Raw genomic sequence first — 24,117 nt, 5'->3', positions numbered from 1 at the left:
ATCCTTGAGGTCCCTTCCAACCCAAGCCATTCTATGATTCTATGATCCAACAAAACTAACAGGAAAAAGTATTCTCAGGTTGGTAGGTAAAGGATTGAAGAGGAAAGCCTTTTAAGATGAACTCTAATGGAAGTTAAACACTGCTCCTTATTTTCCATTAGAGGCAAAAGACATAGGTGAATCCATAGTTAAAAGCTGCAATAACATTTCACTTAAGATACACATCATACTGCCCATCATAAGTTTCTCGAGATGCTTGAAAAAGGTGAGACTCGTCTTAAACTCCAGCACTGAAGACTCCCAGCTTGTAGTTGGGAATGCAAATAATCCAGAATGAGCTTCACAACTTCAGCTAGTCATAATTTTTCTGATTAATTCAGTATTATTGGAAGTGAGTATTCGTTGAATATGTTGTTTGAAACATCTGATGTCACATTTATGTCTAGCATATGGAAGGACTACTGAAAATCCCAGTGAATCTGCACTGGCTCCCAAAACTGGCCATACAGGTTCCTCGGAAGGTGATGTTCCATCCACACTAGAGCCAACAAGCTCCTACAGCCACCCAAGGAAAAGTGATATGTCATAAACTGGCCTGGAAGGAAAGCACTCAGTTTGAAGAGTAGCAAACAATGACATATTAAGAACTACTTAAAGACAGCTAATAGAGTAGGAGGAGGGCTGGATCAACATTCCAAGTGCTTGAACTCAAGAAGTTATCCCACATGAGAAGTGCTCTGGAGGGAAGGAAGTCTGTAAGAAGGGACCACTGATTTCCTTGAAAAGTGACACCCAGGTACCTTAGAATACAAGGGGGTGCTGTTAGAGACTATGAAAGCACCAAAGGAAGTACTGATGACAGGTCAAGAAGCAAAGTGATAAGCAGAAACTGCCGTAAGTCAATTTAGTTAGACCTTGATTAAAAAGATTAAAACATCTAGTAAAATGTTCATCTATATATATATGTACATATATATATATATATATATATATAAAAACACACCCCTCCCCCCACAGGAAAGGTAAAGGATGCTATTCAGAAAGAACTACAGATGAAAATCATTTAGGAGCAGCCCAAAAACTAAGATACAACAGCAAGAGAAGAACTGTTTTTACTAAAGGGTATTGCTTAAGAACAAATGGGCATTTTTGCCCTGAACAATTTTAGGCTTTGAATGAAAGAAATATTCTGGATCCTTAGAGAAATAAAACTTTGAAATAATTTCCCACAGAAATGGAGGGGAGGAGACGTACTTTCAAGAAGGACTCAACAAGTTAATGAAAGGGATTGCATAAAGCAGAGCAATTGGCCCAAGTATCCCCAGTCATCCTTTTGAATTCTTTGTTCTCCTCCAGAAAAAGCCAATAAAACCCTTGCCCACCTTTACTACAATTGTCAGCATGACATTAACACAATGAAGTGACTTGCAAACCTTTTTTAGCCGCATAAGTGTTATTTCTTCACTATGTGCAGAAAAAAAAAAAAAAAAAACACATCTAAAGAATAAAGAACCAAGTATCACTGCTAAAGAGCAAAAGAATTGAAGAATTATTCTGCATAACCTTTTCCCCTCCACATACAGTTAATACATCTCCAGAAAATGGATCTATACAAAAGCCAGTCAAAAGGTTGCTAAAATCCCAGATCACTCCCAGATCACTCTGCAAGTAAAGAGACACTAACAAGTATTTTTTCCATCCCTAACAACATTGGTCCCAATTCTGAGATATGCTCAGGGCAGTTTGTTAACAGGTGCAACTGCTAACTCAGTTATACAGAAAAATGTTTGGAAAACCTTCAGGGGAAGCACTTTGTTGAGATGTAGTTCTCTTGAAACAAGTGTCTTTTGGAATAATGGTCAGCCATTTGCCCAATTTTAGGAAGAAGGCAGTAGAATGGCGGAAGACTTTCAGAGGTAAATATTTTTTCATTGTGAAATGAGTGCTTTCTTTTGTATCGGGTATTAGCAAAAGCAGTGTTAAAAGACAAAATAGAAAACGTTTAAATTGATGGGAATCAATTCAAAATTCTGATAATCAAATGAAAGTATTCCTTTTTGGAGTAGTCCTATAGTGTGAACTATCTTTACATCAAATTTTGATCCCAACTAGCAACTCTATTTCCTTACTGTATTAAAATGCCACATTTTCTAAACCTGTACTGTCTCTCATCCTGATGACAAAAGACAAAAGTTTGCTTTTATAAAAGTTTACTAGATATATTAGAAAGAGATTAGACACTGAACACAGAGAAGAGCTCTCCCCTCGCAATAAAGAAACTTGACTCTCTCGGTCAATTAAATACAGACTTAAATTGCTCAGCTGAATGCAGAACTTAGAAGAAAAGCAGAAGTGGAGCAAGCCTTTGGGAACGTACCACGTCTATTGCAGCAAAATGGTACAGGCACATGCAATCGCAATGCAAGCTCGGGGCAGGAAGAGTTGGGTCTCTAGATTTACAGCTTTACATGCTTGCAGAGGACTTCTCTTTAGCTGCTGGAGTGTCAAGTGAAAAACGGAACAATGTAACTTAAGCCTCCATAAATTAAATACTATTCTAAACTGCAGTGAAGTTGTTCACTGCTACCAGTTTAATAGTCCCTGCTTGGTTTCATCTTCAGCTTTCTGTGGCTTACATTCCTTGCCTGGATACGTCAGTCTGTATAAACCACAGCAGAAACTGTTAAAACTGTGGTGTCTAGGCAGCTGCGCATACCAGCCAAGAGCAATCAAAAGCATATATAAATACAGATACAAGGAAGAGAACACTATATATACGTTTAAAATACAACAACAGACTCAGCATGGCCTGTAGATAAGTCAGATTAAGTCAGTCACTCAACTCTGCTGGACAAACATCAAGTACCATTTCAGGGCACATGAGCACCATGGTGAAAACTGGCCTGGGCCCTGCGGATCCCAGAGCGCAGAAGGGCAAAGGCAGGAGGGCTGGTGGGGCGCTAGGGGCATCAGCTTTGCTGGAGAGCCACGCATGGAGGCGTGCTGGGCAGCAGCCAAGTGGGGACAACACAGCTGATACACTCAGCTGGGGACAGGGGGTTACAGGGCACTGAAGTCTGTCATTTCCAGGCGCTTGTGCTGCATTTCAAACACAAGGGTGCCAATGGAAGAGCCCCTTTTCCTGCTGCTGGAACAAAGCCACGAGGGAATGTAGAGGGAGCTTGGCAGGAGCAGTGTCAAGCCTGGAGGCCTGCGCAGAGAAACAGCAGCCCCCATGCAAGGAAGCAGACAGCAGGAAGGGTGAACAAAGCTGGGAATGCCAAGCACTAAGTAACAGCACTGGAGAGACTGCTGGGGAAATTCTTGATGCTTGATTCCTCAAAGGTGGCGGGAACACCTCTTCCAGATATTTAGCACCTACTTGGCAGTTAGGAAACCATTGGCCAATTCAGTAGTTGTTTTGAAAGTTCATCACAAGACTATTTCTTGCACCCCACAAATCATCTTTAATGTGACACTCCGCTGAATGCTTCAGTCAGCCATCGGTCTGGTACCAGGGCGATGCTTTGCGTCAAAACAATTTGCTTAGTATTCAGTCCTACAGCATATTAGCTGTATTAGCACCATTAGGCAGGAAAATGCACAGAGTTTTCAGGTTTGTCAATGAAAATCTTTGCATGTCAACGCCCTTGGTACGAGAAACTGCAGCAGAATAATCACCCTGCAAGTACCTAACTTCCTGAGCTGGGCCTATCCAACTCCCACTCACATCACCTCTCCCGTCGCAGAAGTGGGACCAATTTCAGAGTTCACATGGGTCCCTCTGGAACCCCTGTCTGGGCACAATATAGGAGCACAGCTTTACCAAGGGTAAATCATGTCTGACCCACCTAACTGCCATCAGTGACTGAAAAACTGCATTTGTAAACAATGGGAGAAAACAGATGACATCTACCTTGGCTTCATTAAGCCTTTCCATGCTATCCCCTTTTATAGGGAAACACCACTACAGAGTTACTGCTGCACCCAAACACGACGGATCTGCTAGCAGAGACCTACAATAACTATGTGTACACAAAATTTTCCCAGCATGAACAACTCATATTCAACCCAATGAAAGAAATACCACACAAATTTTACAGAAAGGTCTATGACTAAGAAGCTCAAGAGTGCCTCATAACATAAAATCATTCGTACTATTGCCCAATACTAAAATTGTTACAAATATTTTGTACAAAAAGAATGAAACATCTCTGCTAGAACAAAAAAGAGGTCTGAGGCCTGTCCCGTCCAACTGGATTCCAACCTCTGTGCAGCATTACAGCTAGCTCTATCAAGTGGGTTACTATCAGCAGAAATATTAAGAGATCTCTCTACAATTTGTGTTCATCAATGCCTGGCACACACCTCACCCATGCACTGGACTTTACTCAGTACTTCTTCATTCTGCCAACTACTGAATGTTGAGGTCTCAGTCCCTCAAGATGCTTGCTCTCTGTAACAAACTTCATACCACAAGTATTACAACATCTATTAACCAAAGATACCTACAGCACATATAATTACCAAGTCACTAAGGCCAAGTCTACACTGAAAGCTACCTACAAACACATAAGAAGTCAGCCAAACTAGTCAGGAAGAGACTAAAACAGACTGAAGGCATTTATTTCCTGGTATCGTCCTACTGCACTACTGTATGCTTCTTTGATTCTTATGACATATATACAATAACAAACCTTTACGATAGCATTTGTTGATATATTATGCTCTTCTAAAGCAGAAAATAAGTGTGAAAAATCTTACTCTCACAGTGAAAGCATTGCCTTTGGGGACAGAATGTTTTATTTTTACTGGATGTAGAGGTGGGGAAGAAGATACAGATCAAAGACTTCCTAATGATTCCTAAATCCACCGATTTTCCACCTCCATCATGTGGAATCTTTGACCAACCACTACAATTTGGAAGCTCTCTAAATAATTACTCACTTTTGGAATACTCCAGCTGTCCCTGATCTCCTAGAAAGATGCCTCAACAAATTAAAATGCTTTAGCATGAGTCTGATATCTCCAGCCAAAAAAATCTCTCATTAGTAAGTCAGTTCTATTGCAAGTCCTGAGATACTGCTAATATAAATGCATTTTGTCCCCTGGGTGTCAGTATGTCTCAAATGTTGGGAAGGTTTCTACTTACCATACCGGACAATACGAATTCATAGAAATTCAAATAGCTAGCACTGTTCCAACACAACAGTTAGCACATACCCACTGGCAGTTCATAGAACCCCAAAATTATTTTTAGAAATCTGGACTCTGAAAGCCAGTTTCCAGATATTTCTTCTGGAATAGGACCAGAATAACACTTTTCAGTGCAGGTGAGAATGGCATTTTTTTTTTTTTTTTGCCACTACTGCATTCAAGCTTAATACTGTAAAGCTGCACTTCTGAAATAACATTTAGCTCTTCTGAAAGGTGACAAGGTGCCTTTATTTTAGAGCTGCTTACTCTTCGCATAAAAACATTCTAAAAGCATTACTTCTATCACATGGGAGGGATAGGGAAGCTTTCAATCATTTGCAGATTCAAGTTACTGCATATACTTAAACACCTGATTTATGGGTACAGGCACTATTTGCCTCTGCACATTATGGTAGGAGGACTTCACATTTTATTTTTTGTGGCTCCAATTTTGCTTCAACAAGTCAGTTGTGGGTGGAAGTAACCAAATAGCATATAAGATGCCAAGTAGAGGCCTCTGCAAACTTGGCCCACAGTGAACATACTTGTTACAGTGTTCAGTTTGCTGTTCTCATTTTAATCCCCTGTGCCTCTAGCATCTGCAAATTGTTTAGCAAATTTAAATCCTTCATTTATCTACTTACATCCCAGCCTGCTTTCCTATAATATTTTATCATCAGATTTGTGGAGCTGCTATCTTTCCACTTGGATGTTAAATGAAGTTGGATAGTGAATGATGCTAATTTTCAAACAATTGCCACCAGGAAGTTGCAGTTATCAGCAAGAGCACACTCATTTGAAATATTGCTGCCACAAGAGAAAGGGCCGTATGAAACACTAGCAGCATGTTTGAAAGGGCCTTAAATACAGCTCCACCATATTTCTAACCATTTTATTTTACTATTTTATCCCGTCAAATTACTTCCTTGTGATGCATAAATATGAACTGCTAGGGAGATGTTAACTACACTACAGATTAAAGATTTCTTAAGTTTATCTTTTTTCCCCTCCCCAGACACAAAACAGAGGAAAAAATGTGCTTATCTTGTTACATTTGTGACCAAATTTTGTATGACACAAAAATAAATGCTGGAATGATATCTTATGCTCATATGATCATTTGGTCTACGCTTGCATGTAATATTGCTGTAAGGAATTATTGCCCTTTTTTTTTTTTTTAAGATGTATTAATGTTTTTAATGTAGAAAGGAACAAAGAATAACATGATACAATTACTGCAGAGACAGTGCCATTTTTCTGGAAAACATGATGCAGAACTGTTCTTAGAAAACCCCACACAAACACTGAACAAACAAGCTTAGAAGCAGCTCCCCATTGCACCTACAATAATAATAATAATAATACAAAAGGTGTAGAATACAGTAAAGCAAAAGAAAAAAAAAAATCTTTCCCTCACTTCATATGGCAATGAGTTGCACATTTCCAGACAGCTGCTCTGCTTCAAACAAAGAGGGTAAGTCGGCCCCTGCACATGAATGACTTTCTATTAACATGTTTTCAGCTAGATAGGGGTAATCTGCCACTAGGCATCTATATCTGGATATCCTAATGATCCAGGATTACACCCCCATTAGTCAAAAAAAAAAATAATTGTCAGGAATCAAATTCGTACTGTAAGTAAGAAATGCTGTGGGTAGCTTTATTGCCATGGTATAGCATTGTTCCTCTAGAGTCCTGTCTTGCACTGAAGGCTTCTCTTGCCTTACAGATCTGATTTCCAGTTCCTAGATGGATTGCAAAAATGAGTCCCATGGAGTTCTGGGTAATTCACTTGGCTCTCACTGCTCTTCCAGCCCTTCCAAGACCGCAACTGTTCCAAGGCAAGCACAGAAACCCAAGCATACTTGCCATTTGATGTACTATGTAAGCAAATAACATGTCTCTCTTCTGGAAAGAGATGCGAGTCTGACAACTGCGTAGGGGAGGTTGGCCTTGCTTCATGCTGCTTAATTTATTTCAGACCTGAACAGCTAAATGACTTAATTGGTCTCAGCAGCTGACCGCTATGATTTGATGACCACATATGGCCAAATTTTGAGGGAAAAAGAAGGCTAGAGTTAGCAGTTCAGCCAGAGCTTTTAAATGCACAACAGGTGAGAATACAAAAATCATCTGGTTACCCAAGACAGTCAGCTGCAGACATAGAAAAACAGGACAGCTGCTTCCAGTTGGTAGTGTTGACTGCTAGAAAACTAATTTCCTCACAGACTTATACATTTGTAATAGATATCCCCAGGAAGACGACTAGAAAGGTACATAAGGATTTTAATTCCCTTAAAAAAATCCATAGTAACTCAGAATATCTGTAACTGATATTCTTTAAAACAACAAACAAACAAACAACAACAAGAAAAAACAACCACTCACACACACATGGAGCCCCCAATCAAATTTTTTCACCTGCAAGATTTGAATGAAAAACCAGTAATTACATTTAATGCAAAGCATCATACATGGACACTTGAATAGCACAGAAGATGCTGGTTGACACTGATGCCAGCTGAATACTGCCACCAGACAAGAAACTTGGAAATGCAGACACAGTTCTGTACTTCAAGACTTGAAATCTGCAATTGTTTTGGGTGGCAAAGCACCACTCTCTTCTTTCCATAAAAGTGCGTGCTACAAGTCAGAAAAAACTGTTCATATGACAAACAGAACAGTAGCTGACTAGTGGGAGAATTAGAGAGTTGCAGTGTGCATAACTGATGTCTGAGAAGGAGAAAGCATTGTGGATATAAAAAACAAACAGCCGCAAAGTTACTTTTTTTCTTTTTTCTTTTCTTAAACATTTGCCAGAAACAACTTTCCAATATTGAATTAAACTTTTTTTTTTTTTTTCCTAAAAGAGTGAAAGAAAACACAGAACAAGAAAAAGACTTGTGAAGATTCACCAATGGGTTTTAAAACAACACATAACAGCAGAGTGAAGAAATAGCTTAAATATGGTAACATGCTGGAGAGAATTTTTCTCAACCATGAAGTATAATTTGACATGACTATTATTTCTGGCAATAGGCATCCATAAATAGCATCATCAAGAGTGTGCTATTGTGCCAGAAAAAGTCATTGCCAATTAAACAAATTCAGTCTCCCCTTCTTCCCCCTTTCGCTGACTATATTCAACAGCTCTGCAACACAAAACACAGCTGAATTTTAGCTAGTAGCAGCATACTAAGAGCGAGCCTTCCTGAAGCATGGGTTGAGTAAAAACCCAGAGGTTCATCAGGGACAAAATTCATCTTCCATGCCACTTGGGTAAGAAACACGGACACTTGCAATTTATTTTGATTTCACCCACCCTGTCCCGCAGCTCCACGCCCCATCTCATACAGCAACATTAGTACAGACCTTGAGAAGATTTCATTGCAACTGTGCTGCCATAGAAGAGCAGAATTTACCAGCCATAGAAGTTGACCAGCCTCACCTGAACCAGATTTAAAACTGCATGCACTAGTACAGAACCAGATGACCTCACACAGCAATCTGAGTCCTCTCTTGGTTAGCAGCTATGAACTCACTGAAGTGCCATGGGGGTTAAAAAAAAAAAGAAAGAAAGAAAAAAAAAAGTGGAAATCTTCCTTCCTTCCAGTTTGCCTTCTGTGTTTTTAGGCTGGTCTGCCTCGTTGTACCAGATTTAGCATTTAATGGGTTAAAAGTCAGAGAAAAGTTTTCCTAGGATAAAGAAAAATAGGTGCACTGGGGGTTGGAATGAACAATATTTCTGTCCTTGAGAACAATAGGCGCTTTATGTTTTTTTAAACACACAAGTTAACTCCATACAGGAGCAGCACATTTAGGTGAGGATTTTTGAAGCAATCTAAGGTCATTAAATAATCAGGTGAATTATTATCATCAAGACTTTGTAAACAGACTAATTGCAAGCTTAATGCTTATAAAGATGCTTTTGTAACAGTTAACTAACATGGGCAAAAAATTTTAAGTGATGCTCAGATTTTACAAACATATGTAAGGGACTTAACTTTTGGCATAGATGAATGAATCGAGTACTTTGAAATGTAATGTCAAGGCTAATGGATGCCGAATCTAAACACATTCAAATGGAAATGTACTAACACCGTAAGAGTCCATTTACTTCTTGGTTCTTTTACCAGGGTAAAGAAAGGGCCTGGGCTTTGGTTTTCATTCAGTTGCACTTCTTGCTGAATAGCCTGAGTAGGCAATACTGCAGAGTAATATTTCAATGGAAGGAAACCATTGATCATACAAATATTTGTTAGGTCATAAAAATCCGATTATACTGCAACAAGCCTGTTCTAAATCAATGCTAAGTGCTGGATTTTAATACTGTGTGTGAGGCAAACATATTCACTGAGAATTACGATCTACTTTGTTTATGCCCATTTTGAATGCTTTTCTCCTCAGATGATTTATAGTTTTATTTTTTCTTTCAAGGCTCTTAAACAGTTCCATCTCAACCACTTCCAGATTGTTCATTAGCTGTTCCATCAAATCTGTGATCTTATGGTACCCCTTCAGCATTCCTGTCACTGTCTCTTTTTCAAACAAGAAGTGAGTTTTCACCACGAAGTAACTCACCCCAAAGCTGAGGTTTAGATTATCTGCGTAAGGTAACATCCCAGTGTGCATGCTGCCACCATATGGGTATTTCTTTCACAATATCCTCCCCAGGGCCACTTTTGGACTTGTTTGGAGATTCCAGACTTCAGTCACGTTTAGCCCACAAGCATCCCATCTCCGTCAAATCCCACATCTATTGAACAATGTCAGAAATGTAGTCTTCCTTCATATTCCCTCCTGACTTATGCAAAATATCCCTGCCTTCGGGCAGCCTTGCCAAATCTACTCTTCCTCAAGTTGGGAAGAACTTGGAAACAAATCTCTCTCTCACCCTGTGAGGGACTAATTTAGAATATCCCACTCATGTCCAAATCAACACTGAAAAAACACCTCTTCTTTCCAAGACAGCGGCAAGGCTTTTATACAAGGCACTTGAGAAGCCCAAGTATTACCAAGCCTGTGCGAGGCCAGTCTCCACGAACCAGGAAGACTGCTTTCAGTAATAATTCTCTGTAAACACAAGCAGAAGCATTACCGCCTTCCCAAGAACACCAAAAGGGGATTGCGTAGTACTGCCCTGTGTTCCCTGGCTGTAACAACAGGCTAGTCACAAAGAGGATCAATTAAATGCTCAAATGTACATCACGAGCTCTATAGGGAGACTATGGAAAAAAGCCTGCTAGAATCAGAAGACTTTTTTCCTCAAAACTTTAATATTGTTTCCTACAGATAGTTATTCAGAAATACACCCAGAATATCTAACTTCTAATTTAAATCCAGGTCTATATTTAGAGCAGGTCACTACATTTTGTTTGTTGAAAACAGGCTGCAGTTGCAATAGTTGCTTTTAAATTAACTTTTTAAAATTGCTAACATTTTTATTAGCTGCTTTTTATTACTTATAAAGTTCAATTATACATAGCTTAAGAGATCATTAAAATTCATGTTATTAATGAGTACAATTCAGGCTTGCACATAGGCTGCATCACTTGAAAGTGTGATAACTTGTTTCGAGTAAGCATCATAAAAATCCACTGATCCACCAATATTCCAAAAATTGGCATGACCATACAATGTAGAGTAATACCTGGAAATACAAATGCAAAAAAAATAGATTAGTGCTATTTAAGCAATCCTAGATAACTAGAAAGCTACTTTGCTAACATCATACTCACTTTGTTTGACTGTCTGAATCCCTCTGGATTTTTTTTAAAGCAAGTTTTGTGGATAGCCTTTAGATGGAGCAGCTTCTCACATTATCAATTGCTCATCCGATGATTCACACTTAAGTGCTGCGTTGAATTACTGTATTACACTTTTTTCCCCCCCATTTTTCCAGCAATTCCTGTAATGTTCATGCTGTTCAAATTACAGAAAGGATGTGCTTAATTTACTCCTCATTTTCTTGATAGTGTGGTTCTCTTTGAAGCCTCCTAGTAGCCACGAGAAAGTTAGCCATAACAACGAGCCTCTCAAAGGTAACTTCAAAATACTTCAATCAGTATTCAACTCTTGGAAAAAAAGAAAATCATTATGTGCTATTTATTTCATTTTTGGTACCTCCATAAAGTGGAGAAAGACTGGAAAAGAATACTTGATGTCACTACATTACATTCACTTCCTTCAATTTCTGCCCATCAGTCAATCCATAGCCTACATATAGAAATATATGCTGACAATGCATGGTCAGCCACATGCAAAACAAATTGCATTGGCTGATGAATACAAACATAATTGTTCACAGAAAGCTGTGCTTCACCTGGAACATCAGATACGGTATACTGAAAAAGGCTAACACTGATCAGTGCTTTTTCGAGTCCGAAATGAAACATATGAAATATTCTTTTAGGTATCAGATGCCTCCAGGAGACCAATAAACCAGCATTTCAATGGGAAATTCCTGGATTAACAAAGTTATGCACATGGAATACTCCTCTTGTGATCACATTTTGACTGTAATGCCTCTGAGAATGTTATATTTCATTGTTAAATAAATCACTGCTCATTACTGAGACACGTCATTCACCTTCACGAGAAACAAAAATGTCATGTACTAGAAAGAATAAATCTCTTTAATAAGTCTGCCTAACAGTACTTTTCCTCAGCACTACTGTGTTTATTACTCATGATTCCCATATAATATTTATCTCGTACAGTAGCCTATGTTTAGGTACACTTTAATTCCTGCACAGTGAGTGCCATCACTCAAGGGGTAAACTCTGCTCTCACATCAAAGCAATGCTTTTTGGAAGCCCAGAGTTAAACTGACATAGTTTGGACAAAACAGAACCAAATAACTTCATATACTGGTGATCAGCCAATAGTCTGCCCACTGTGCTACTGGAAAAAAAAAAAAGTTATCTGCCAGCTTTTGAGCAGGTAGGCACTCTCAACCTGAAGAACCAAAATGTGCATTTTCTCAGGCAGATTATAAAGGGCCAGAGAGCATCATGCTGCTGGTGCACATTTTGTAACCTAGGTCTCCACATTAACACAAAAACTTTTGCTTCGGTTTTGTCAGAATCAACACTGACTGTACCCACTCAGTTTGCTGGCATGTTTCAGTCCAAGTAGGGCTGAACCCCACATACCAGGACTCCATAGGCTTCGTGTCTTCTGAAAAACACTGAACATCTTTTGCAAGTTGGAGGTGTGAAACTAGAGCCCTGTCAGGAGCTCACAATTCCTCATGATCTCAGAAAAACAAAAGCGACAGCCACTAACTTCTCTACACATTTCCATAACAGCTAACTCTGCCAAAAAAATCTCAATCATTTCAGAACACTTCCCGTTTCTGAACCTCCACATTTACAGACAAGGATAACTTAAGACACTGCATTGAGGAACCTCCTACCAAGCCCATGGACCCACATCTTGAACACTTCCACCACCGCCACCAAGAACAAGACTTGTGTCGCACCAGTAGCTGGAATGCAGACAAGCAATGTTTTTGACATTACAATGTCACGTTCAGCTGAGGACTTGTTGAAAGAGAATAATGCATTTAAATTATTTTAATCTTCATCCAAAATAAGAATTTAGCTTATTAGTATACCAAATTTTCAATTATTTCTTCTGCTTTGAAAAGCTGCAAGATTCCTTTCTCATTAAGCTAATACTGCACCAGTCTCCGCTGTCGTATTCAGAAAAATCACACCCGCTATGCTATGCTTAAGAGAAGTATGTCAGTGATAATAATCCAAACTTAAAAGTTGCTGCTGAACTTTTAAAAAACAAATAATGCTTGCTTAGCACCATACTTAAAGGATAAAAACAGGTTCCAAACCAAGCAACGCTGCATCAAACATTTCCTGTACAGTATTTTATCCATTAAGATGTGTTTATTTAAAGTAAAACATTTTTCTAGTTGCAAAACTAAGCCATGACTTTAAAAGCCATAGGTAAAGCCCTGAGTTTGAGTTGGGACTCTTCAGAGGTTTGTTTTGAAACCTGGCGTGCAGATGGGTTGCCATGTAGACATTTTTGCAAAGTGGTTCTGTACCACCAGAAGTCTTTGTTTTTCACCCTACACTCACTGAACATAACAGTCGATTTGATGCATATGAGCACTCCATTACACTCTGTCACTTCAGCAGTTTCAAGTTAATCATGCTGCTTTCCCGTGGTTCAAGTACTAGAGCCATCGTTAGCTGTCATCTGCAATTACCACTTCAATCTGCACCCAAATAATGACACATTTTTACTCCAATATTTCAAAGATCCCTCAAAGCAAGGCTCCACCATGAAAAACATCCTCAATTCATATGTGCAATGTTAATTAGGATGTCCACTACTGAATAAATGAGATTTTTCAAAGAATAAAAAATTTCCTCAAAACTTAGACTCCAAGTTGAACTAAAACCCCAGAGACAAACTGCAGGTTTTAGTTTGTAAGGCACCACGCGAATGTCTCATCCTTTTCATTAGGAATATTATCTGAAAAGAGATTTCAGAGAGAGCTAATGGCTTCCAGAACACAAAGCACTTGACTCCAAGAACCTACTGTTCTGTCAAATCTCTTGATCTCCTCTAGGAAAGACGTAAGTGCAGAATAGATTATTGTTCCATGTCAGAGCTGCTCAAAATTTTACATTTTCCTGGCATGCACGTTTCCTCCTTCCTTAATAACACCCATGGATCTGAATCTAATCTCAATGGAAAACACAACTGAAGCTGACAATGTAACAGCTTAATTATTGCTGCCTGCTTACTTTTCAAAACAAACTAGTCCAAAAGAAATCAGAGGAAAACTGAAAGCAACTGATTGTGTCTCATGAGCTAGAGCACAGAAAACAGTGAAATAATGCAAATAGGATAATGATTGAAGGATATTTTCATAGTAATATTAATAGGTATAAATTTTGTTCTGGTAAAGCTGTAGCAACCACAGATGTTATCATTCACCCTTTTAAACTGATGGTGTAAACAGACACTTCATTCCTAGGCAATGTCAGTAGGTTAATTAGTAGTTGCTACCACCTTACTGCAAGTCTTCGAGCACAGCAGAACACAACAGGAGCAGTATCTCAAGTTTACTTTCCTTCCATCCTGAGAGAGGAACCATGTTCAATCACTGCGCTTGCTGAGGCTGAAGTCGAGCCAAAGGCGAGCATGCTTCTTTTGGGCTGGGTGCTGTGGGGGGAGCAGCCACTTGCAGCTTTTGGCCAGCGCCAGTCTGGGCTAAATTTGAGCTGCTGTTTTAAAGAAATAATTAATACAAACAACAACAAAAAAGCCATAGTTTTCACCATTTCTCCAATTCAGTTATACAAGGAATGTAAGCCCCAAAATTGAAAACTGGACTCCTTATAATTTAACGTGCAGGAAAGAACATGTCTTTTTCCCCTCTCCTTCCAGCATGTGGAAGGCATTACCTACACTAACATTTTTTGAAGTACTGCTGTTTACAGAACCATTCTCATATAACATTTTATTTGAGTTTCTAAAAAGAGAAACCATGCTGAGAATTCTTCATTCTGTTATCACATGCACAGGTTTAAGGTTTTCAAACAGTCAGCTCAGAAAAATAAACCTGCCTGAGCATCAAACTGCATTCAGATTTTATTGTACATCATCTCCAGGAAAGGCCACGTAAGCTAATGTTGTGCTCCAAAGCAGTACTTCTGCAACCCCACTGAAAGCATTACTCATTGGCTAAATGCTAGTAAATAGGTTTCCACCAGAAATTGTTCCTTTGACTAGTACAATAAAAAACCGTTAGCACATGTCTGATTAAAACACCTTGCATGCAGTACTTTCACTAAGCCATCCTTTGACATGAGACTTAAGTTATCTTTGGAAAGTGAATGATGGTCTTCCTTTAAGCAAAGCTGCTACTGCCACCACCCAGGAACTGGCAGACAGCCTAATGACAATGTGTTTTGGTTCAAAACAGCCCCCGCACCAACACGTGTCGATCCTTGCTGCCTGAAACAATATCAAAACCACCCTAATGCTGGACCTTCTCACTAGCAGCTGGTCCTCCCAAATAGGATGGGGATCAGAGAATCATGTAGCTTGGAAAAGACCTTAAGATCAACAAGTCCAACCATCATCTAACACTACCAAGGCCACCACTAAATCATGTCCCTCAGTGCCACGTCCACATGTCTCAAACACCTCCAGGGATGGCAACTCCACCACTTCCCCAGGCAGCGTGTTCCAATGCCTCACCAACCCTTCCCAAGAAGAAATTCTCCCCTATATCCAATCTAACCCACCCCTGGCACAACTTGAGGTCATTTCCTCATGTCCTATCAGTTGTCACCTGAGAAAACCTACCGGCACTCTCCTCGCTGCAGCCTCCTTTCAGGTAGTTGTAGAGAGCAATGAGGTCTCTCCCCTCAGCTTCCTCTTCTCCAGACTAAGGTCCACGTGACGGAGGACCAGCAGGTAATGCTGCTGCTCAGAGCAGCACACCCGCAGATCTCAGGCTGAATTTGACCCATTCCTGAGGGTGAGGGGGAAACTGAAGAAACCACACAAGTGGTACTCTGACCTTTGCTCTTAAAAACAGAAAAAAAAAAAAAAAAAAAAAAAAAACATTCAAAGGCCTAAAATCTTCCCTGGGTGGCACATGTGGCCTCTCATGTAGCCTCTTTACACAAAGGTTTGTTTTTCTCCTTTGATAACACTCAAATGGTCAGAGAGCGGCATGCCAGCAAGAACCTTTATTGTCCGGCTACCCCGTACTGCATGCTTGCTGAAGACTCCAACTCAGATTGCCAAGTCTCGCTACGTTGAGACAAAGTTCTATAAAATATTTGACTATACTTGGAGAAAAGCCTAAAGACCAATTGTTCTTGCCACAGAGAGAAGGTACCATGAATTAAAACTGAATGGCAGTGTTTTGAAACATCCCATCTTACAATAGGTTGGTGGTTCCCACTCAAACACAGCAAATATTACAAAGCACTCTGCAGCTAGCCAGCACGGAGATAATTATCGCTGCTAGATTATGTCAGTGCAACCAATAAAATAATTTTATTTGAGGCTTCTGTTTACATACAGCCCCTAAGGTATTTTCTTTGTATATAGGTTTCATTAAAAGGGCTTCAGCACAGCTTCAGCATTAACATTATGAGCTCCATTTTCAAACAGGGCTTCTCTGACCTGATCTAATGAAATAATTCATCCACAGATGCAGGCAATATTTACGGAATCCCTGTGTGATCTTAAAACAAGAGTCATTATCCTTCCATGTTTGCAAAACAGTACTGATATTTATTTTAAACACTCAAATGCATCCTCCCTCCCTCTTCTTTTTCTCTGCAAGAAGAAACCTATTATTTTCACAGCTGAAAGCAATAATTTCTAAATGAGAAAACATTAACAAATTAGAAACTTCTGATTATCACCAAGGCTCTGAACTATTATTTTGTGTTTTGTTTTGTTTGTTTGTTTTTTTTGGTGGTGGTGGTGCTTGTTGGTGTTCTCCCCCCCCCTACCCCCCCCCTCTTGCCAACAACCATCTGCAAAGAGGAAAATGTGTAAGACGACACATTTACAGGGAAGCAGCTCTTCAAAGCATTTATGCTTTTTCCAAAAGCACCACTAATAAATACAGTTCACATTTGGCACTGCAGTTGTGCTCTGCTAATCTTAGGATAGAAAAAGCACTTCACTCCCACACTTGGGATAGGAGCATGACCAATCTTTCAAAATCTTATTTATTGAGTAGTAGCAGTTTTCAGACTGTTTTTTAATAATTGTCACAAATCAGAGGCTAGTTTCTCCATGAACCATCTTTGCCCTAAATGTTCTTAAAGGCTGAATTCTGCAAAGAGTAGTTCGGTTTTATACCGGCTGTCCTCCACTGCTGGTCCCAAAGCTACCACCAAGCAGAAATCATACAAAGATTACCTAAAATAAGCCAAATCTTTGTTCAGAAGTCCTGTGACCACACAGATGTAAATGTACTGAACCCCATTCAGTTTGAAAGGATTGCCTAGCCTAATACTGAAATTCTTGAATAACATGGACAACATATACTGCAAGAAAGGCTCAAAGGATGGAAGCATTGTTAGGTTGAGCACAGATGATAAAACACAGATGATAAAACACAGATTAGTTAATATCAAGGGAAAATAAATTGTCAGGAGATTACATTAAATAGAGCTCCCTCCTCTCTCCTCGGCATTTTGCCACAACACAGAGACTACTTTTAGAACTGTTGGTGGGACTTAAATTTGATTTTCTTAAATTGACTGAACTGAATGACAGCAAACTGAATTCAAGTATCAGCCTACATAATCAAAAAGTGCTCCTTTTCAAGAATATATATTATTTCAGGTTAACAACAGGAAAAGTAACGTCTCTAAACTAGTAACTACAGTACACTCTTTATCAGGTTCTATCAGATTTTTTTTCCCTACCGGATTTCAGGCTAAAACAGTAAGCACATCCTTCATGAAGGAAGCTGTAAGAAGAGCATCATGTGTAATCAGAGCTGACCAAGAACTCAAGAGTTACTGTTCCCAAGAGAACTACATTTTTACACTTGGCTTTACTCAAAATAATTCTTCAAAGAATGAAGTTTTATAAAGTAGATTCTTCAGACACCGACACACCCTTCTTCACTGAATCACAGAATCATTTGGTTGGCAGAGAGACCTCCAAGATCACCCAGTCCAACCTCTGACCTAACACTAACAAGTCCTCCACTAAACCATATCCCTAAGCTCTACATCTGAACGCCTTTTAAAGACCTCCAGGGATGGTGACTCAACCACTTCCCTGGGCAGCCTATTCCAGTGACTAACAACCCGTTCAGTAAAGAAGTTCTTCCTAATATCCAACCTAAACCTCCCCTGGCACATCTTTAGCCCATTCACCCTCGTCCTGTCACCAGGCATGTGGGAGAACAGACCAACCCCCACCTCGCTACAGCCTCCTTTCAGGTACCTGTGGAGTGCAATAAGGTCACCCCTGAGCCTCCTCTTCTCCAGGCTGAACAATCCCAGCTCCCTCAGCCACTCCTCATAAGACTTGTTCTCCAGACCCCTCACCAGCTTCATTGGCCTTCTCTGGACTCATTCGAGCACCTCCATGTCCTTCTTGTAGCGAGGGGCCCAAAGCTGAACACAGCACTCGAGGTGCGGCCTCATCAGAGCCAAGTACAGGGGGACAATCACTTCCCTAGGCCTGCTGACCACCCTGTTTCTGATACAAGCCAGGATGCTGTTGGCTTTCTTGGCCACCTGAGCACAGTGCTGGCTCGTATTCAGCCAACTATCAACCACTACTCCCAGGTCCTTCTCTGACAGGCAGCTTTCTAACCACTCCTCTCTCAGCCTGTAGCACTGCTTGGGGTTGTTGTGCCCCAGGTGAGCTGTACCGTCTGTTTCTAGAGTCCTTATCCAGCCATGACACTAGCTGCAATCTGTAACTCACACACCTATTTGAAATCCACAGTAGACCACAGTCTACTTCATGGGATACTGCCAGCACAGATCATCAGATAGAACAAAAGTACAGAATATTGAACTGTAACTCACTGTCTGTTAATTATCAACATTCTTAGTTCAAATTATGGGTAAACCTAGTTTGGAAGTACCGTCTTGTGCTTCTAGCTACATCCACTCCCTCCAAAATGTAACAAACATGAACAACAGTAAAGGCTTCAATGTACTAACCCAGCTACCCACCGCAGAACCAGACTTCAAATACTGGGCTGTGTTTTTGGAAACTGCTCTACAGATACAGGATAAGCAGCAAACAACTTGATGGCAGGAGCTGCTCTGTAAGTGTGATCAAGATAAGCTTCTGTAGCACAACAGTGTATTTTCCAGTGGTATAGCTGAAGCACTTCAGGTTTGGTTGAAGTTACTTCACAGTCAAATCATTTTGTCTTCTTGAAACATCAAACAAGATGTTTTCATGGTCATTTTGCAGCCATGCTGTTGACATACTTTTCAGACGTTCTACCTGCTAAGGCACATCCTTTGAATAAAATCCTGTGCTAAATCCTGTGCTAAGGCACATCTTTGAATAAAACCTGCATCTAAATATAGCTGCCATGCTGCTCTAGCTGGGAGTTCGTCCACCAAGGAGCTGCTGTTGTGGAAGCCTCAAGCTCTTCATACTGGGCTGATACTACACAGTGCACAGGAACGCAGATGCACATTCTGTGAGAACGATCAATTCTGCATGCAAACCAAACAGGGGCTTGGATGTATTCTACAGCTTGCATGTATTCTACAGCTGGAAATTTCTAACTGTGTCCTTAATTCTTCAAGGCAGGTATCAAGCAGTGCCCCAAAGCTTTTGGTAGTGAATTAGTTACAAGGAACAATATTCACTGAAATTGCTCCAGAAGCATCGTCCGTTTCTACAGCCACCAGGCTTAAGATTCCACCTATCAAATACAAAATACCTCTGCTGCTATTATGCTCAGGAGACCCTCATAATTTCAACCTGAAAAAAAATAAAATAGTTCAGAGGGTGACTCAAATGTTTGAAAGATCACAATTAAAATGTAGGCAGTGTTGTGGTTTGGATCCTTAAGCCTGTCTTCCACCTACCTATTCATAAATACATTTTAATCTTCTGAAGGACTTAATAGTGGTAAAAACCCATTTGTCTATCAGGAAATTTAGAAAGACTTAAGTGGAGACAGTAGTGTTACTTTCAGAGAATGAATTCCAACCCCTATCTTTTTAAAATAAAACACTAATACTCCCTCTGCTTTTTTGGCCTTTGGTGTATTCCCAATATTGATTACAATTAACCTGGGTTACTCATGAGGCCATTAACTAGATTCATGGATTTAGTCTACAAACAAAATAGCTTTTCAAAAGCTTAACCACAATCACTTCCTTTTATATTCTTAATTAAGAAAGGCCTGATGACCTTCCATTCTAGAAGCATGCCCATTTCAAAATCATACCTTTAACAAGGGGTCCCCAAAAGAGGAAACATACTCACAACTGGATGTCAGCTCATTCCACAGCTGGCACAAGGATGCATCACTGCAGGAGGCAGGACAGCTACAGACATTAAACTTGCTACTGTGGCTATGACAGTGGTGCGACTTCAAGTGGAAGATGCCTAACTAACCAGGAAATTAAAAGAAGTGAACCAAAAATTAAATTATGTTATAGAACTTGGTAAGAATTTTATTTTTTTTTTTTTCCCTGAGGTACCCCATACAATCCCACAAAACTGCCACCTGCAAAAGAAAACAGTGATGGTGAGGTAACACAATGTTTGTCCTTTCATTGCGACATTGTCTCTACCTAGCTTCACAAATTCCTGTACAAATGGAGCAATGTTGAAGAAAGAGAGGCAAAAAACAAAAACACCATAGGGAAAAGACTCCCTCTGCTCAAGCATCAGCAGTAACTAAGCTTTGACTTTAAAAGTCATAAATAAATAAATAAATAAATAAAATATTTGTCTTGAATGTTAGATCACAGTTAACTGTTTAAATGTCTGTTAAAGAAAGGTTGTGCTAGTTGGGAGAGGGGAATGGAGGGGAAAAATATTTAAGGGGATTAAACCCCCTCAACTTCATAAATTTTCACAAAAGCTCACAGCAAAGGATAATGAGAAACAGCAGAAAGTTGTAGATTGAGGGAAAAAAGGGGGTAGGTATGCACAGGAAATTAAATTAATTTCTATGGGTATAAAATGGAATGCAGACAAGAATAAATAAAGTTTGGAGTTTTAAGGATCCAGAAGGACACAACCAAGTACTATAAGCACCTGAGATTTAAGGGAGAGAAAAATACAGGCAAATACATGAAGACAGAGAAAAGAATGTTACATTTTCCTTCTCTGAGCCAAGCCTAAATACCTGAAAGCAAGGGTGCGATTGCCATAGAAGACATTTGGTGGTGATGTGAATGAAAAGGGGAAGGAAATCCAACATGTGGAACAACTCAGTAGTTTTTACACAGTAACAGTCTTCCCCACCCTAAGTACTCTACCCAGGGCACAGTGGAATTCATTCCAATGTATTTACAAGCAGGTTACTAGGCAGAGGATGCATCCCAACTGGGTTAGGGTAAAAGCAGGACTTGAGGAGAATTTCATTCAAGCCTCCTCCACTCTGTACTGTAACAAATTCTCTGTAGGGCTTTGGAGCTCAGCAGAAGCATCTCCATCCTCTTTGGCTTCATATTGCTGAGTCCTGAAGACGATTATCACTCCTTTGCTTTCCCAGCATACTAAACGGCACAGCAGGTTTGCCAGTGGGCATCTAGCCATATGTTTTGTGGCACCACTACAGTGGTGCACTTACACACACATCAGCAGAGAAACATCTTCAAGTAGAGAGCAATACTGATGGACTATAACCCACCCTGTCACATAACCATAAAATGGGACGCTCCAACAGGACAGCTGACCCTCATATTATCAACCAGGTTTCATTAAGCCTGCAACAGCAATTCTGTACTTTACAGTGAGCCAAGAGCCCTGTGCCTGCAAATAAGGTGCTGTGAGTGCCTTTACCACTTCCTCATAAACCCATACAGAAAAGTAAAGATCATACTCTAAAGAAGTGCAAGTTCCTTAGCTGTAAGTGAGGCAGTGACTGCTACTTACCAATGGGACTCTCTCAGACTGGAAAATGCGTAAGGGGCCCGATTCTTAAAGAAAAAAAAAAAAAGTCCCCACCCCCCCACCCCCCTCACCAGCCATCCTTACTTTTTTCAGATCCTGACAGCATCGAAAAATGAATATCTATGCCTTTAATGCACTTGAGGAATCTATATAACATATTAAGCATGTGTGGTGAAAATTCTACTTTTCATTTTGCCTTTAAATGAGGAACTGCCTTGAAAAGAACAGTCATTGTCCCTGTTGCACAAAGTGACTCCTTGCTATCTTGTAGGTGTGATTTATGCAACCATGAACGTGATCATCTGTGTTCTTGTTCTGGTCTCTCATTTCAGTTCCAGTGTGTAAACCTTTCCCCCAAAGTTAAAAAGCACATCTACTCACTTTTACATTTCTTATAGACAAGACTGAAAAACTGCTAAGAAATTCAAAGCCTGACACCTGTACTTCAGATTTATTATTGCTCTGAGTCAGCTTTGTTCATTTCAGTCTCCAGGACTGAGAAACATACAGTTGTACTATATTCTGTGGTATTCGTGGTGTAAGGTCTAAAGATGACTTATCTGTGTAGAGTAAAATGATTTTGTGTCTTCTCTGTTGTACCTTTGCCTCTTTAAGTAAATGGTTTTTTTCCCGGTCTTCACTTACATTAAATGAAAATGCAGTCATCAGTATCAGGGCTGAATCTTGCACTGTGAACAATTAGTTGAGATTGTAAGCCATGCCATCACTTCCTCAATGCTAGAGTAGAAATTTCCATAAATGTATGCTTCAATCTCAATCCTACTCAATAAAGAAGTGATATTGCGATAATAATAATAATTACCTGATCGACTCTAAGATGGATGCTGACGTGCAGATAAGGTTATATTCTGATTAGCTGACTGTTTTCTTATCAAGTATAAAGCATGACTTATTTTATTCACTGGTGTTAGTGATAAACTGAGCTTGTCTTATGCTTTGCACCTTTGTGTTTTGACAAATGCTTTGGGGCTGCTCTTTCAGTTGTACGTTGGTGTCTAAAAAATAATGTCATAGCTAAACCACGTAGATGTGAGTCTCAGTACACAGAATTGCTGGTTCAGGCAGTTTAGGATTATTCTGCTGCTGTAATAGTTTAAGTAACATTGACTTCCCCTTAGACTACGCTGATTAGTGAGAAAAAAAAAAAATTAAGTAGGTGTTCTTTGCATAGATAAAAAGATGTTTGTCTTAGCAGTCCCACTTAGAATTTAACTCATGATGTCGTTTTACTGATGTAAGCACTAATCCTTTCATTTTTATGCTACTGTTAAGTAACCTGCTGCATAGTGGTATGAAATAATGTAAGGGACAAAAACAATATTTGTAAGCTTTCCTTATGAACATTCAAATTTAACAGTTTTAACCAGGAAGCGGAAAATACTGTAGCTGCACCAAGGCAACACAGTATATATAAATATTCTATATTAGGGTTTAATCATGTGCTTGTTTTTTTCCATGAATTTCCCTCATTTATTTATCATCCACCTATTTAGCACTATGGATTGAGCTTCTGCTCAAAACATGATTTGTTGCACTTTGAAGAAGCATGCTAAAATACTTAAAACATTTTGAGAATGATACCACATGCTTAAAGTGTAATATAGATTTGTAAAGTGCATTAAGAGCATGCATAGTTCTAATTCATCACTTCTCATTTTTCCTGGGGGTTAAATTAAATTAAATTAAAACCTCTCCTGCTAAAAAGGGAAGAGAGCTTCCCTTGCTCCCTTCTTATCTGACAAAGAAAGGACTCCTCAGCTGACTGGCAGCTAGCAAATGTGACACCCATCTACAAGAAGGGCCAGAGGGCAGACCCGGGAAACTATAGGCCTGTTAGCTTGACTTCAGTGCCAGGGAAGCTCATGGAGCAGATTATCTTGGGTGTCATCATGCGGCAGTTGCAGGGCAAGCAGGCGATCAGGCCCAGTCAGCATGGGTTTATGAAGGGCAGGTCCTGCTTGATGAACCTGATCTCCTTCTACGACAAAATGACACGCTTAGTGGATCAGGGAAAGGCTGTGGACGTGGTCTCCTTGACTTCAGTAAGGCTTTGGACAGCATTTCCCACAGCATTCTCCTCGAGAAACTAGCTGCTCATGGCTTGGACTGGCTGGCGTACACTTCATTGGCTTAAAAACTGGCTGGGTAGCAAGGCCCAAAGAGTCGTGGTGCATGGAGTCAAATCCACCTGGAGGTCGGTCACTAGTGGAGTCCCCCAGGGCTCAGCATTATGACCATTTCTCTTTAATATCTTTATGAGGGGATCCAGCG

At 39.9% G+C, this 24,117-nt stretch overlaps 1 protein-coding gene across 2 annotated transcripts in view; it reads right to left on the bottom strand.

Annotated features, from left to right (window-relative positions):
• The window catches only part of FBXL7 (F-box and leucine rich repeat protein 7), a 187,937-nt gene that overhangs the window by 87,544 nt on the left and 76,276 nt on the right, over positions 1–24,117 (bottom strand). The window contains exon 1 of one of the 2 annotated variants that reach the window (XM_035318061.1): positions 6,919–7,122. The exons of the other annotated variant lie outside the window; for it this stretch is intronic. The gene's annotated coding sequence lies outside the window, so the exon portion shown is untranslated. Of the gene's footprint in view, positions 1–6,918; positions 7,123–24,117 lie in introns of those variants that run through there. 2 annotated transcript variants of the gene reach the window in all.

Source organism: Oxyura jamaicensis, chromosome 2 (assembly GCF_011077185.1).
Source record: "Oxyura jamaicensis isolate SHBP4307 breed ruddy duck chromosome 2, BPBGC_Ojam_1.0, whole genome shotgun sequence".
NCBI lineage: Eukaryota > Metazoa > Chordata > Aves > Anseriformes > Anatidae > Oxyura > Oxyura jamaicensis.
Note: the sequence above shows the minus strand (reverse complement) of the source record. Positions and strands in the feature narration are given on the sequence as shown.